This window comes from Triturus cristatus, chromosome 5_1 (assembly GCF_964204655.1).
Source record: "Triturus cristatus chromosome 5_1, aTriCri1.1, whole genome shotgun sequence".
Classification (NCBI taxonomy): Eukaryota; Metazoa; Chordata; class Amphibia; order Caudata; family Salamandridae; genus Triturus; species Triturus cristatus.
In genome coordinates, this window is record NC_140587.1 from 409,048,180 (window position 1) to 409,062,349 (window position 14,170).

The 14,170-nt window shown below is 44.6% G+C and overlaps 1 protein-coding gene across 2 annotated transcripts in view; it reads left to right on the forward strand.

Annotated features, from left to right (window-relative positions):
* Positions 1-2,565: 2,565 nt before the first annotated feature.
* Positions 2,566-14,170, forward strand: part of NCALD (neurocalcin delta) — a 301,872-nt gene continuing 290,267 nt past the window's right edge. The window contains exon 1 of one of the 2 annotated variants that reach the window (XM_085605156.1): positions 2,566-2,785. The gene's annotated coding sequence lies outside the window, so the exon portion shown is untranslated. The remainder of the gene's footprint in view (positions 2,786-14,170) is intronic. The other variant, XM_085605157.1, reaches the window with a different exon arrangement.

Below are 14,170 nucleotides of genomic sequence, written 5' to 3' on the forward strand. Positions count from 1 at the left end.
GATTATTGGATATTGTGGCCCTCACACAACCATCAGGATGTCGTGAATCACGTACCCTTCAGGATGTATCGTGTCATCATCGGGCTGCTCCTGCGTCTCATTCCCTTAAAAAGGAACAGCTTTGTTAATAGTTTTCTGTTGGAGAGGAAGGCCAGGTCATTGTTGGTAATAATGGTGTCAAGAATGGCTCCTTTGGTGTGGGTTGGAGACTGGCACAGTTGTACATGCCAGTGCTTCAGTTTTACTCCTTGGGAGGTGAATGAATTGGGTGCTTGAATGTAACCCCATGAGCCGATGATCAGCCACACAGCTAGAGAGCACACAAATTTCTATAGTTAAAAAAACACGTTTTCTTTGTCATTCTAGTGAATGGCACAATAAGTGGTGCAGTCCACAGGTGACATTTAAATTTCCATGCCACTGGTGTATTTTACTGCAGTATATACTATGACTTTTAAAGTTAGATTAAAGTAAATATGCCAATTGGAGATCAGCCATTTTTACCATGTTTTAATGGTAAGAGCACATACACTGGAACGTTGACAATAGTGCCCTGGTGTACATAGTTTAAAAAAACAGCAATACCAGTCAGCAAAAAAACTGGGGGTGATCATGTGAAAAAATCCCCTTTCTCATATTAAACTTTATATATTGTGACTGAAAGTGTTCTGATGTTATTCACAATGCAAACCCGGCACTTTTTTACTTATCTTTCTTATAAATTATGCACTGAGTCTATCATTCCACTGTGCTTCCGTGGGACTGCATGGGTGTTTTTTTTTAATTTAAAACATACACTCAATTCTTTGTGTTGTTTGTTACTATGGATTATTTAATTTCTTATCTCCTATAGGCATTCATGCAGAAAAATACTCCTTTTCTGCTATATTTTCCTGCCTGGTGCCAAATTCCCAATAAATGCATGTAGAATCAAATTCTTCAATTCTGCATAGGAATTGACCCAGTATGGAAGATACTCAGCCTCAAAGGTAGAATTTGTTTAAGTAGTGATTGTTGTATATATGGTTTGAGGATCAAATACAATATAACTCATCTTCTTTCAGAGTATTTACTGTTTTGGATGAAAGGAAAAAAAAACATTCACTCAGTTTTTAGGAAATATCAAGTTACTGCACGTGGAGTGACGATGTCCTCTCTTTATTTTCAATTATATATTTTGATGTAGGAATGACCATTGCAAGCTATATTAAGGTAAAGATGAAACATAACTTTCTTAATTAATTATATGTACTAGAAAGAGTTTTATTCAATTAATATATTGAACATTTTTCAATGTTGATTGTTGTGTACGGTTTTTTTTGTTTTATGTGTCTACAGTGTAAATTTAATTTGCAACAAATATATTTGGATATCATTGTGTTTTAAAAATGATATAACATTTTAAAGTGTTTATATTTCTTTGAATTCATAGCTTTGAATTAAACTTCCCTTACTTTTTTCTAGTGTTGCCAAACGCAATTATGGAGACTTTAATGTGATAGACTGAATTTCTGCATTCAGGTAATGCAAATGGCATGTAAAATGCATGCATTTAAATCCGTCGGCACAAAAATCAGGCCTTTTGGCTTTGTCAGTGCTTATTTTATAGAAGGCTGTCAAGACCAAGTTTTAAAAGATGGTAATTGTTAGAGATAGCTATGGCTCAAAGCTAGCAGTCAAAGAGGGTTGGGAACAATGATGATTAAACTAAACCAGCTCATTGACTGACGTACAGTCTACCCCGGGAATAAAGGAAGTGCTTTATTTTTTGTAATTAGTTATGGATCAGCGCCAGGATGCCCTTCAGGGCCAGGATACCATCCCGGGTGGAAGCATGCTCTACAACTTTGAATGGCATAACATGTTGAATTGAAAGTTGGGTGAAAAGGAGTTAAAAACAAGTAATAGTTCTATCCACGAGGATGGCAAGAAGTAAATATTCGTTTCCACATATTAATGTTATTCTAAAAATAAATCCCTGGTGTATGGGGATTATTTCCAAAGAACATATTAAATCATGTGTTATACTTAATGCGAGTTATACATGGTGTTCAAAACGCATCGGAGGAGGTATAAATTCATGACAGAAAAATTGGTGGTTTTTACATATTTCAATTTATTGTAAAATATAACATTATTTAGACGCTTTTAATTGTGATTGTATTTCATGTTGGGCTAGAGTTTTATTACACAGAACAATACAAAGTATCACCTAATTTATCGCGTGGAACCGTTTCAGCCTCCTACTTGGTTTCACGTGTATGACAAGACATAGATTACGCAATCTATTCATTGCTTTTAAGTCATGTCCTTGTACTTTTTATTCCGGTACGACCGAGTCAGTTTCAGGCCAGCACCGGGGAGACACCCTACTCGTCGGGAAGATTCCCTGGGCGTCTGTGGGACTTGCTGCACAGTGTTAGCCTGTGACTGACAGCAGTCACTCAGTCAGTCCCAGGGCTGGTGACCGGCGCTGCGTCGTGTCTAAGCCGCACTCACAGACACACAGCGTGACGAGCGACCGACCGGTGGAGAATGATTTCCGAGGCCTGTCGGGGTTGCTAAGACAACCAATGCTCTCTTGGCTCTCGTGTAGCACGTGACCCGGACTTTGACGTCAGGCGGGGGCGGGTCCAGAGCAGGCACGGCCCCAGAGGCAGGCAGGAGCGGGTGTCTGATGCTGGAGTCGGATGCGCCAGGTTCTTCCATCCTCCGCCGCCGATTCCACGGGGTGCCGGGAGAATGGACTACTAGAGCCGCCCACTGATTGCATACCGACGGCCAGGTGAGAGTGCGCCGTGTGGAGCTGCACAGTGCACGCTGCGCACATCACCCGTGGGTGCAAACCGCGCACAGCCACATGCGTGGCTTGGCGCAGAGCCGGGAAGTGCGCGCGTGGAAGGGGCTCGTCTTCACGCCGCTGTGGGCTCGCGCAGGTGGAGCACATCTCACTCATTAGTCTGCTGTTTATTTGCTTCCTGTAGCCGCCGGGATGAAGGGGGTATTGACGTGCGGTGGTTGATTGACGTGGAGCCGCGCTTAGTCTAACTGAAAATATGCTTTGGCTACGGAAGTTTTGTGTGTTTGATTGACAGATCCATGCCCACGGGGTGTGGGTTATTTCTATGGTGCCTGCATGTGTATACTTTTTGTGCGGTGGGATTTTGCTAGGTGCCTGTGATGTGCTCGTGATGGCCACGTTGTGTGTGTCAGCTGCCTATGTTGCTTCTGTGTTGTAGGCATGTTGAGATAAATAGCCCAGTACTGTAGCGAATGTAGGAGAAAGTGCAACGATTGTGTAGTTATTTTGCCATCGCCGTTTTCTGATCCCGCTGGCAAGTAGTTGTGTGTGCTACTGCTACCATACGGTGTATGCGCACATATCTGTGTGTCCGGTCACCTCCTTGCCGTAAACCCACGCCGTTTCTTCGTCCCTGTTGATAACGACACACAAGTGCTCCGCTGCTCAGTTCCAAACAAATATTTGGGGAAAAGTAGTTCCCGCTCTCGCACATCGGAAGTTCCTTGTCATTTCTAGTGCTGCCATCAGCCCAGCGCCACGCCCCTTTCCAGTCGAGCCATCTATGCCGTGCAGGGCATTCGCGGGGCACACAACCGTCCCGGGACCCCCCGCCTGTGAACGCGATGCTATTTTTCGATGGTTCTCCTCGAAAGTATCAGTTGCAGCTGATTACAGTGACAGATCACCGTCTCGAGGCGAGAGTAATGCTTTTATTTATCTTTTTAAACATTGGACGATTTGTAAACATTGCTTTGTATGACACACCCCACTTGTATCCATTAAACAACTTTTTAACGTTGCGTCCCTGTGCATCCACTCAGGGTGCGCGGCTGTCCCAGCAGTGGCACCGCACAGGGGCAGCTTCCACCGCGGGCACAGAGGGGTGTCCCCTTTTAGAATAGGAGGTGCTCCAGGCAGGACCCGTTGAGTTTTCGTGCTCTTTTGATGTCGCAAAATAAAGCGAGGTCTGGAGCCTAGGACAAGCGGCAGGAGAGAGGAGCGGTGACGCCCCCTCCTCGCCTCCTCCCTCCCGGCCACGAACGCATCCATGGAGCTTTCACACGCTTGGATTAGTGCGCAGCGCCCTCCTCGCCCTCCCCTGTCAGAGAGACGCAAAAAGTTAAAAGATGAATATAGCCGCCACCCGCGGTTTCCGGCGCAAGGAGTGCAAAGTCTGCTTCCTAATTGGCTACTGTTTTCTGCAGAAATGTTGCAAGAGTGCAAGCGCCTAAACTGGTTAAAAAATGTAGGCCGATCTGCAGCTGGTCGTGCCATGAGTATCCGGCATACAGAGCCCTGTTCCCAGTATTTTTGCATTGGTCCTGCATCTGAAAAAAATATCTTTCGGCACTGATGTTTTAAGAAGCCTCTAAGTGTATGTTAACGGGAGTTTTTTTTTATTGTTTTCCACAGTATTGCGCCCCTGTAACGCGTTTTGTGTGCACGCGGGTCACATGTCGCGAACCCAGATACAAAGCAATAATAGAGCGCTACGAGAGGAGGGAAAGGGGGAGTGATGTGGGGGAGCGACGTGTTTAAGAGTCGGCTGGGGGGGGGGGGGGGGGGACAGCAGGGAACGGCCGGAGCTCAGTGCTGTTTGAAGGGCTAGGAAAGGGGAGGGGGCTCCCTGGTCCCCGCATGAGCAGCTATGGGACCGCTTTAACACCATGGGGTGGGCACCCTCATGCCACACTCCACCCCAATACACCAAGTAGACTGTTTACCCCATGCCAGTGGTTCAGTTTCTCCCCTTGGGGAGAATGAATGGGGTGCTGGCATGTAACACCCCCCCCCCCCCCCCCCCCAATACGTCGATGATGGGTCACGGTGCCAGAGAGCACACGGAATTATATAGTTAAACTAAACATACTACGGCTTGACTTCATGCGTTGTTATATTTAGTCAGAGAAATTCCTCGCGGGAGCTTTGAAGGAGGTAAACGGTATTTCCGCATTTTTAAAGTTAATTTACCACACCAATATGTGCACCTGCGTTGCAGTACACAGAGGCCTTGCTGCTCACGTGCACGTCTTGCTGTGCTATCTTCATATGGCTCTGTTAGTCTGGTGCGTTATGTGCCTGTTGTTGATGCATGCCAGCCGACTCTCCTGGAGAAGCTTCTCTTTGGCAAGGACAGCAGCCCTTAACTAAGAAGTTATGATGTCTATTTTTATGAAATGGCATGCAGATGTGTCCTTGTCGGTTGGGCATGTTGCAGCAGTGTTCCTGCGTGGCGCGGAGCCCGTTCTTAGCAAGTGGCACGGAGCTATTTACGGATATACTGCAAATCACGTTTGCTGGAGTGAATATCCGACCGAGGGCGTATTCGAACATGAATTTCATGTAATATGCCCTTCTCATAGCACCAAGAGAAATGTAAAAGTGTTATTACCGTACGTAGCTCGTCTAGAGTACCCACAGCCCGCTCTTGTGTAATACAGCGCTGTAATTCTCTTCTCATGTTCTAAGCCAGTCATGGTGCTGTGCTGGCCTGGCATCCTTCAGCCGTTGGAAGCTACCACAACCCTGACATCTCTTCTATACGGGAGCCAGTGGAGTTTCCTCAGGTGGGGTGTGATGTGGGTTCGGCCGGGAAGACAGAGGATGAGTCTGACTGCGCCTTTCTGTATGGTCTTTAGTCTCTGTAGAAGTTGTGCAGCAATTCCTACATAGAGGGCTTTGCCGTAGTCCAGTCGACTGATTATGAGGGCTTGTGTCACGGTGCATCTCATGTGTAGGGGTAGTCACTTAAAGATCTTACGTGGCATGCGCAGAGTTAGGAAGCAGGCGGAGGAGACGGTGTTGATCTGTGATTTCATGGAGAGCTTGTCAATGGTTCTGAGGTTTCTGGCGTGGTTGGAGTATGTGCGTGTCCTAGGTTTGATGGCCACCAGGAGTCGTTCTGTGTTGCTTGCTGCTGTTGCCAAAGATCAGTACTCCTTTCTTGTCTGTATTCAGTTGCAAGCAGTTCGTTGTTGTTCATCCAGTCACCGACATTTGTGAAAGTTGGTTCTGGTGGGGGTGGGGTCGCTGGTGAGTGAGAGGAGGAGTTTGGTGTCATCTTTGTAGGAAATTATGTTGAGAGACGGTGCCAGCTATTTTTCACATTTTACTGTCTGCGATTCTTTTCCACTACTCTCCAGCTAGCAGATTCCACCAACCACAGTTCTTTGGTACATCATCACTGTATTTCCCAAAGTCCGCATTGATGGCAGTGGTGTGCAGTAGCTGTACTACCACTGGTTTGTCTTTGCTAAGCTGCTGTCACTGAACGCCTCAGTTGATGCATGCAATGCTATTATATAGTCTAATTTATGTGGCACTTCATACCCCAGACGAGGCGGCAAAGCACAGTAGCAATTGAGTACCGTGCTAAACCATGGGTTGTGCTTGTTTGGAAGGATGTTGGATCATTGTCTGGCCTACATGGGAAGTGTTTTGTCATGCACGATGACCACAGTGATGCTTTACAGTTGGTAGAAACAGGTGCGTTAGACTCGCTCAAATACAGTTTTCTTTGCTTACATTTTGCTTCATTCTAAATCAATTCTTTTAACTAGCTCAGATTTCATTTGTCTGCTCAATCTTTTGTTCTGTGTAGGGGAGTTCTTTCCATTGTCTCCCATACTCCTAGAAAAGGCCATTGTCGAAGTGATGGCTGGGGGGGAAGGGACGGGGTCAGGGGTCACATGAATTTAGGAAGGGTCAGAGAATCTGCTGCTCTCAATGGTAGTTCCTGCCGCGTGATGGCAGGCTGCTGGCGGGAGAGGGAGCTGAGGCGAAACACACGCTAAATAAACCATTTGACTCCTTCCGTGCACTCTCGCACCCCTTCACGGTACAGGAGCAAGGTGTGGAACCAGCCACAATAGTACCTGCAGGAGTAAACACCTAGCTTCTTCCCAGTCTTGGAGAACGTTCCTGTTTAGATTAATGAAGCCTCTCACATTAGGCCCCGGGGGACAGTGGCCCCTTTGGACATTTCTGCCCATGACAAGACACGTGTTGGCATATATGCCATGTCATTAAATGGCTTACTCCCACTAACATGGGGGTATTAAAGACTGAAACACCTGCTTCCAGGAAGTCATTTTCTGATAGAAAGGAGGCAGGCGGAGACGAAATGAACATTCGCCAGGGCTCCCTTGAGATGCAGGATCCCAGCGTCTAAGAGGATAATCAGTACAATGACCTAAATATATGGTAATCTGGAGCCTGTTTTTGATGTTCGACCACGTCACCCGCGGCTGCTTTGGCCATCTCAATCCAGTTCAAATTCTGAACCCTTGTGGAAGCAAAATCAGGCCAAGTTGGGAACATTTCCATTGCATCGACTGGAAACTGCGCACCGAAACATCCAATTATGGTATTATGGCTCCTGTGGAATTACGTTCATTAGTCGCAAGCAGCATGTTTTGTGCGCTACTTGCAATGCTTCAAGGCGCTCTGTAAACCCAACCAAGTTAGAAGAATGGCTGTGTATTACAGAGCGCCTTCAAGCATACGGGCGCAAGACACCGGTAATTTGCTTTGCCACAGCGCAGTCTTTATTTGAGCACCGTTTTGTTGACTGAAAATAGCTTTCTGATGCCATTCGTGCATGCTTCAGGGCAGTACAACCGGGCCTAAATGCTAGTGGACAAAGGGGAAAGTAAATCCAGCGCAGGAACCATGAACCCCTCCTTACATTATAGTTTCCTGTCAGTCAGGGATGTACAAAGTAGGTCCAAGCGTGCTTGAACTATGACACGTTTTCAGGATAACCACCAACAATGTTAACAGTTCCCTTTTTAAATTTCACTTGTCTGCTGGACGTCAGAAAATCTGTCAACATTATGTTCTACCAGCCGTGAGTCGATCTCTTCTGGTTCAGTGTGTATGGATCATAAACAGAGGAAGAAGACCTTTACTCACAGTCTGAGAGTGACATCATGAGCGTGTCGCAGTGTAAGGCTTTAAAGTGTGACGTCATGCTGAATAGTTCAGAGCTGATTTAGCTACTCCCAGGGCCTCTGGAATTATGACTTGGGGGAGGACCACATTATGCGACAGGGTTGTATAAATTATGCGGCAAGAAAAGGCAAATATTGTGGTGTAATGTGGCACATTTTGTATACTATTACTTCATTATTTTGAACTTTTTACACAAGCTAACACTGTCTGTGCAGATTTCATCTGCCAAGTTTACAACTAAATACAGCAATAATCAACTGAAACCCAACCAGACAACCTTTGTGAAGGAGCTTGCATAGGCACTGGAACACACTGCCACTTGTTGAGTACCTTTTCATTTGTTTCATCTAGAAACATTGTTTAGTTAATCTGCAGATTTTATGCAGCAGATGATGGATTATGTGGCAAACGTGGCACATCCATAACAATGCCGTAAACGCTGCAGCCGCTGAATCTCATAATTCGAGTGGCCCTGGCTAACGCACACCGAGAACCTTCTGTTCTGTTAAAAGAGCGACCTCTAGCTTCCGGAAATGTACCACAGGCTGTAACCCTATCATGCAACATATACCAGAAGATGGCAGGGGCCGCACGCCTGGGGAATTCAAATTTCTGTTCTGGATCAAATGCAGTCGTTTTTCTTCTTTTTCAAACCTGAGCACGCTTAATCTTCCTGTGCCTTTGAAAATAGTCAATATCTGCAGGCAAAACCTCAGGCCGCCTAATCAGTTAATCATACAGTGGAGCTCTGGAAACACTGACACGTGTACCGAATCATTTGAAGCGGTGGAGAGGAAAACAAGATCCTTTGTTTTTCAAGAAAATGAGGTGTCGCTGTGCTAGCGGATGAAATTGTGAAGGGACAAGTCCAAATTTAAATCACACACTTGGAGTTGAACAAAAAAAAAACAATGATTTATGTAAAGTCAAGGATGTCACCTGACCCACTCCTTGACAAGGTTGGCCCACCTATAGGCACTGCTAACCCACCCGTTAGAGCGACCGAGGGTGGCATATTTTGCCAGCATGCCTCATTTCACTTTTCACCCCTATGATTGACGGTCTTTTGTTTTATCTGGACGCCATGTTTGTTTGCTCTCTTACACAACTTTCGAACGGAGTCACTCCCGTCCATTCTTTCTACTTCTTTCAAACTGTTTCCATTAAAATCTGCAAATATTTCTCTTCATTTGGGGGGGAAACACAAGCTTTATTTTTTGGTCTGAAAAGTTTCTAGTTTTGTTGTCTAACCGATGCACGTTTTTGTGAATGAAGTTCTTAGGGCATAGATGAAATGTAGACTCGTGTTTCATTGAAAAGGCAGCTGAGTTTCTGTCGGCTTTCGGTTGTGTTGTGAATACTGCATAATGGTTACCTGGCAAGTGATGCCCTTTTCCCAACCATATAAGCAGCACCTTGATCGATTGCTTAAGTAGATGCTGTGAATAATTAAATACTCCAGCAGTTCCAAACTAAGGTTGTTCAATGATCACTTTTGTCTAAGGGTGAGCGGGCGCCGCATCAGTGACTGCATGCAATGAAAGCCAAAACCCCTTATTTACAAGAAATATTAATAATAGGAATGGTTGTTGCAGGTTGGCATTTAATGCACATGCCGTGTATTGTGAGCTCCTGTTAATATCGGAGTTACTTCTGTCTTTTGTGTTGAGGTAAAATAAATGCGATTCAATCAATATTTGTGTGGCGGGGAGTAAAAGTATTTTTTAATTTCGTTCACGCGGGCAGTGAAAAGTATGAAAGTGTGTGAGCTGTTAGTATCTGAAGGACCTCAAACGTAGAGGTTGGCAGCTGGGACCTTGTATATGAAAAACACTGAATAAGCCTTCATCGCAAACAATAATTACTCCAAAATACACAAGTTAATTGCACGCTAGCAGCAATACCTACAAGGACCTGAACACATAATTGTGAGCAGAGGCCACAGAATAACAACCACGCCCAGCCTAGGAGAGTCATGCAAACAAGACTCTGCACACCCATGTTACAGTTACAAACACAATTGCTACTTTTAACTTTCAAAGCCGATTGTGGAGTAGCGTGAACTAGAAATGTTCGTTTTGTGAGCAGCTGCATCATGGGCACGGAAGGTCTTTCTTTACAGTGTTGTCCATCAGGTGGTAGAGAAGGGGATTGTTGAGTTGGTAGACCATAACCAAGAAGAAAGATGGTGGATGATTTGTAAGTTAGATAGTCCTCTGTGTTCGGAAGGATACGTTGCTTAATGGGCCCTGTATCACAGAGGATGGGCGAGAGAACCAAGCTGTACTCAGGGCATCCGTCTCAGAGCAGGAAAGCTTATGCCAAGAGGTGGCCAAGATCCAGTGGGAACCTGTGGTTGCTGCTCGTGGACACCATTGAGGTGTTTGCTGTAAGGCTAATTCCCTGTATCCCAACACCAAGAGGAGCATGATTAAATGTCTATTTAACTCAAAATAGATCAGTGGGCTTTCTCTTTTTTGCATGTTTCCATCAGCAGGGTGGAGAGACTCTCCTTTGTTGCTTGCTTGTATGAAGGGTCGAAGGAGTATTGTATTGAAACACGGTGGGGAAACTCTTGGTATGGCGGTCTAGCCATCAACCTTGCTGGATGCTTGGTATAAAAGAAGCATGTTATCAGAGTGGCCGGTGTAAAGAGACAGGTGGACAGAAACTACTTTCAGTGTGCGTAGAGTAGTTATGGGACTATTATTTCAGTTTTCCGTTTAAGCGGTGTCAGGTCAAATGTTTTGTTAATCCCTTGCAATAGATTGAAATGTTGTCATTGATTGCAGTTGCAACATGCCCTTTAGTTGTAGTAGCTGGCTAGACTATGTTTGTGGTTCTAACTCCGATTCATCAGTCATTTGGCGGACGAATGAAACGTAACCATGATATTGCCGCTCTAGCTAGGTCTTGTGCCTTTTATTGAGCAACATAGCAGTTCATTTCTCAGTTGAACTAAGTGTCCTGGACTGGGTTGTCCCTCAGAAGCAGTTCAGCAACATGATGGCTGGCCGCTCTGCAATTTCATGCCAGATCGATACTCGTGTTTGGCATTTGATAAAGGAATATGGTGCCTTTAATTGTGGGTGCCAACTGTTGATTAAAACTGGGGGATCAAATTCATCTGATATGCGTGTTATTATTATTATTATTATTATTATTAATTTTTTGTAGAGCGCGTAGTCACCCTGAGGTATCCCAGCGCTAAAAAAAGAAACCCTATCTCTTCAGTTCAGCGGGCCGAGGGCAAAGCAAAAAAAAGGGGGGGGGGACAGAAGATCAGGGTTGTGGGTAAGCATGAATCACTGGGGAAAAAGGTGAGTCTTGAGCCGCTTCCTGAAGCGAAGGTATTGTGGTTCGAGTCGCAGGTCGCGGGGGAGCGAGTTCCAGAGGCGTGCAGTATGGACTGAAAAACGTCTTCCTCCTATGCGGGCTTTCTTGAATCTTGGGGTGGTGATGAAGTTTTCTGAGTCCGAACGGAGGGATCTTGCGGATTTATAGGGTGTAATGAGATTCCTGAGAACAGGGGGGCCTTGATTTTGTAGTAGTTTGTGGGTTAGGCATGAATTTGACCCGCTCCCTTATGGGAAGCCAGTGGAGGAGTTTTAGGGCAGGTTTAGCCGAATTTCTGGCAGGGGTGTTTGTGATAATCCGGGCCGCAGTGTTCTGGATTCTCTGAAGCTTGTTAAGGGTCGCTTCAGGAGTGCCTAGGTAGATCACATTGCTATAATCAAGCCTCGAGAGTATTAGGCCTTGAATTAGCAATTTTTGGGAGTTGAAAGGCAGGGTGTTGACTGTCATCCTCCCCACACACTTCCATATTGCTTCTAACATATCTTAATTCTTCGTATCCTGGTTTTTCATATCTAGAAATGTTTATTCTCACTTTAGTATTTTCATGTCAGTTCTATGTTATCAAGCACCACTTCATGTGTATACTCATTTCTACCACCAGATGAAAATGAGGCCATGTACTAATACCTCTTTATGACATGATGCGAGTTTTCCAGGAGCCGTACCACGCCGTGTATCATTGTTTCCTCTATTTCGTTACCAGTATTTAAAGACCTGTTTTATAAAGTCATACTTGAAGGACATTTTTGGACAGAAACCATAACTGCAGAATGTTAGATCCTTCAGACAAGGGCCATTGACCACTTTCCACTTTGCATCCCAGAGCGAATCATATGCTTTCGGCATTGTCGTTTGAATGGTGCAGCGTCTTTGACCCGTTATATCATATGATCAGAAGGAAACACATAAACCCATAGACCTCCATTTCACATGCTTTGAAAAAATGATCATGCAATTCTGCATATTGACCAATAAATAAACAAAAACATACAGCATTGGCAATGCCTCTAGGTCTGGTTTTAAATTAATGCTGTGTGGTAATGTGAAGCATTACAAATAGATAGCATGGGGATGGATATGTATTTGTGTGAAAGCAGCAACTTTAGAATTATGTTGGTGTAAATTAAAAAGCCAGGTAACCGTTGCACTGTCAAGGCAGATCTATGTAGTTATTGACTGCCCTCCTCCCATCTGGCTGCTGTCAGAGAAAAGCACCATAAATTGATAAGTTATCTAAGTCACTTTAATGGCATTACAATGGCAAGTGTGAGGGCCCTTGAAAGTTCAAGCAGCTGAATAAATAAACAAATAATCACAGCTATGTGGAGGAAAACACTTTTTTTTTGTGGAAGCACACCACTTCTGCCTAATCAAAGCGTAGTTCCGGCTCCCAACGTGTGGGTGGAGCAAAGCCCCTCCCTCACCTGGTGATGCCCTGTCAGGCCAGACCAATACGAGGATGAAATTCTCAGCACAGAAGAGGTAAAAGACAAGCACTACAATTTAAAATTGCAGTGACAATCTCAGCTTTGCTAGCTAGATTTTATTGCTGCCTAGTTCAGTTGTTTCTGGGATATTGAAGACAGAACTTGCCTGTTATATTTAACATTGCCTTGAGGAGTAGGTGGAACATTAAATACGTTGGAACAGTAAACAATGAAACATTACTGCTCTTGAGTGTAAATAAAATGTTACTATCCCACTTGCTTTCTGTAAGCACAGGGTGGTGAGTTAACCACCGACACCTTTTGTGATCTTGATTGTCTTGATGCCAATACATCTTGCATCCTTCTAAGTTGCATTCAATTGAATGCCATTAAATACGGTTAATAACATATCTTAATTTTTCATATCCGGGTTTTTAACACCTGTAAATGTTTACTCTCTTTAGTATGTCCCCAAAAGTCTGTTCAATGGTCTCTGAGGACCACCTCTTGTGTATACACATTTCTACCACCAGATGGAGATGAGGCAAAGTGATAACTCTTTATCACATGATATGAGGCCCCACCCCGCCCCTAGAGCCGTACTACTCCATGCCTCATTCCTGCCTCTGTTATTTACAATGGAAAAACTGACATTATTATTATATTTTGTTGCCCTTGAGCTCCTCATAGGTTCTCTCTGCTGACACACCCAAAGGTTTTCTGTTGGCTGCTCTCCTGTTATTTTATAGCTCTGCCACTCTTAACTGCATTGGGACGGTACAGTTCATAGTCCAGTCTTGAGTTCCTGGGGTACATATTTGAAAAAGTTTTGAATCTGTGTGAAGAGATTGCCCCCACTTCTTTTTATTGCCACCTGACAGTTTCTGCCACTTGGGAAATTCTCTTTGTCAATTTGAAGAGAGAGAGAGAGAAGACTGCATTTGCTCCAGGGCAGTGGTTGTTAACCTGTGGTCCATGGACCAGCAGGGGTACGTACACAAAGCCTACTCGGGATCTGGTCTACTGCTGCTTAGAAAATGAAATAACATTAACAGATTAATAAAGTGTATATATATAAAGACGCAAAATGTAAAATTGGAAATTATAAAATTTGTAAGCTATCCTGATACTATTCTAAGAGTTACTCTGGGTGCCTTGGATGTTGAACTGTAGGCAACAAATTATGAATCCTGTGGTACACCTTTAAGACACAGTGCATGAGGATGGTTATGCTGATCCTATCTGAACACACTGGCCATGGTTAGAAAGGAAGGATTGGAGTGGTTCCCTGCTCCGTAGTTCATTCAAGTGTTCCGTCACTTATGGTATCCTCTGTGTCTGGAAGGTTGGAGAGAATCACCACTCATTTTGGATCTCTGTTTATGGTGGAAAGGAACCCCTCTGAAGGCAA